Genomic DNA, 3314 nt, shown 5'->3' with positions numbered 1-3314 from the left:
GTGTCTGGGGTTGCATGCAAAACGATGCTAACTAATAGGGAACCATTAGTGCTTATGAGATTATTTCACCAAATAGCATCTAACAAATATGTAGATCCATGTTGCTGCATTATTGTTAAGGGGTGAGGTTTGTATAAGGTTGGCTCCTTACACTATAGAAATACGGCGCATATTTAGAATTTGTTTAGAGATACCATTCTGGTGTCGAAAATCTTATGATGGCTTGAAAATCTATTTCCACTCCTATTTATAAAATTTAAAATTACAAAAAATGACATACATTGAATAGATAAACACTTGAAATTTTTAGAAATGGACAATTCAAATAACTTGTTTCAAGATGCATTATTTTTTGTTTGGAATTATCTTTTTTTTCATATACATGCATCTCGAGGTTGAGATGATCCTCTCCAATACTAAAACACTCTTTTGCGTAGGACTTTTGAGGTGGACCTTAATTCAATAGTTTAAGGTGGCAACCTTATATAAATTTCTTATTTGTTAAGTATATGCACAAAGGAAGCCTTTCTAGTTAACTGATGCCTCTTTACTAGTGTATATGTCGTGTTTCATTCAATATATGGCTTTGGAACCTGGCCTGCAAGAGACTAGTTAAGGCCAAAAAAAAGGAAATTTATATAAAAAATTTATTTTATTTTGAAAATGAGAAATGATTCTATAGGACCCTCCTCCATCCATGTGTGTAGGACCCAAAATGATCACCATTAAATGACCCCAAAGGACCACTATTAAAGTTGGAACGGGTATCTAGGAAAGTTATCACATGGGTGTGGGACTTGATTTTTCTATAGATCCGTGCCAAATTTAATGGTGATCTTTTGGGGTCCTACACACATGGGTGAGGGAGGGTCTTATAAGATCATTTCTCTTTGAAAATTTAAAATTAATTATTTGTATTTGATATTCTATGCTCAAGTCGAAAAAAACTAACTTGAGATAAATAAGATTACCAAAATACCCTTGAATCGTTAGGGCTATTTTAGCTATTTAATATTATTGAACTCTTTCTTTTGTTTTTTTCATAAGTGCATATAGTGAGAATACAAACAACCCAAATTTGGGTGTAACCTGTATCTAAAAAAAATAAAATAATATACAATATATGCTCCCGAGAAATGAGATTAATGAGTATATTATGAAAAAATAAGGGATTAGTTTTAAATTCCCAAATGAATTGAGATTTTTGTGTAAATTTGGCAAAAAAATTTTGTGTGCTCGTAATGAGGCAAGATGGTGGGTTGTTTGATTTGGAATATTGTATCCTAAGTCATCCCATTTTTCTCAATGTTGTTGAATGTTGGAGAAACATTTATTAGGAATTGGTGAGAAATTGGCTAGGATAGGTTTGAGTTTTAATGGGAGGGATCAAGTAGGTTCATAAATTGATTTTGGGAAAGGCTAAAAAGTGGCCGCACGCTCACATTAACACTATTTTGAGATTTAGGAAAATTGTTTCATGCGGTGGGGACAATATTTCTATATTTAAGGTCCACGAGATATAAGACATCCATGTCCATAAAAAAATAATGGAAACTAACGGTCCAAATGTTTTCTTAATAGAATTATTATTTTTAATTTTTAAAATTAATTTATTTTTTCAAATTCATGATCTCCATGTTAGAGATTACATTTCCTTAAAAATTAAGTCAAAAAATTTATCTCAAAAATAAGTTTTTAAGAGATGACTCATTTCTACATGGACTCATAAAACAAGCAATATTTAGATACGATCTCTCTCTCTAAAAGCTGTGGTAATTTGGGACTCTTTTTGGTCTCTCTCGTTTGGTAATGCAGATTTTTCTTTCCTGGATATTGAGATGTTCTCTCACCTGTTCCCATTGTATGTTGTGTAATTTGGATTCTTTCTCTGGGGTGTTTTAAGGCGCTCTCTCCCTCTCTTTTTGAACTATTTACTTAGACCTTCTCTCTCTCAATGTCCGGTAGCCTATGTAGCTTTTGGTACTGTACATAAGCTCACATGAATGTCCGGCCAAAATTAAGTTTTTATATATGAAAAAGGGTGTTTTCATAAAAAAAAGAAAATATCGCTTTTTATTGGAGGATATTTTGGGGTAAAAAGTAGGAAAAAAAATTTGGTTAGAGGTAAGTTGCATAGGAAGTTTATTCTTAAGTGGTTTTATAATTTTTTCTTTTAGTTATATAGTATCTACCTACCTCTCTTTCTCTTACAAGTTTGGAGGCTCTCTTTGCTTTACATAAAGTTGCAATCTTATATTTAGAAATAAGTTGGGCCTCAAAAATTTAGTAGAAACAAGTGCTTCAAAGTTAGAAAATCTTTTAATTGATCATCTTGATAGAATTTTAAGTTTTAAAAACAAAACATATTGTAACAAATTATCTAGACGTCGTTTTTCAAGTGTTATATGCTCTATTTGCATTGTTTTAGAATTTTAAATTTGTAATTTGACTTGAAAATAGATTTTAAGCCAAAGGTTTTTGACACTCGAGCTATCTCTTGTAGCAAAATTTAAAGTTGCACCTTATTTATACAATATAAAGGTGGGCACCTTATACAAACCCCACTTATGATTGTCTTGGTCAAAATAACATATACTTCGGCATGTATATGCTCTATAGGGAAACACCCTATAGGAAAACCCTAGTTGAATGGTATTTTTAGAATTTCAAATTGGAAAAAGTTTATATAACGCCGAGGTTCTAACTATTCAAATTAGAGCCCACTTTCAAAAATTTCACTAAAAGAGGTTGTTTTGATGTTCAAATATCAGCAAATTGATTATCTCGACATCAAGATATATGGATATGAGAAAAAAAATGAATTTCAAGTTTTGAAAATAGCGTATCTTGTAATGTATTTTTAGATCGTTAATTTTCAAGATTTTCAAGTTTTTATAGTTCAGCTCGATTTATACTATTTTTTAAGCTTTAAATTTTATAATTAAAGATGAAAATATATTTTAAGGCTATCACAAACATTTCAGGTATTAAAACTATATTTATTGACCCTATTTGAAGGTGCACTTTATTTTGATTGTCTATACAAACTGCTATATTAATATAAAAATATCATTTTGCAAAAAATAAAATAAAGATAAGAAATTGAATGACTCCTTGAAGAATCCATTCATTAGAAAATGGATAAAAAATTTTAAATGAGAGAGTAATTGTACAGTTGGAACCTGTGAGAGCACACTGTTTGCCCTCGTTCGTTAGTTCGGTGTTGTAGTTTCTTGACGCCTCCCGAGTTCGGCCTCTCTCTCCTCTCCTCTATCTCTCTCTGTATATAATCTGCTTTCGTTGCAAAAATGATT

The sequence above is a fragment of the Amborella trichopoda genome, chromosome 11 (genome assembly GCF_054954075.1).
Source record: "Amborella trichopoda isolate Santa Cruz 75 chromosome 11, AtrichopodaSantaCruz75HAP2 v2.0, whole genome shotgun sequence".
In the NCBI taxonomy this organism is placed as follows: domain Eukaryota; kingdom Viridiplantae; phylum Streptophyta; class Magnoliopsida; order Amborellales; family Amborellaceae; genus Amborella; species Amborella trichopoda.
This window is presented reverse-complemented; position numbering follows the sequence as displayed.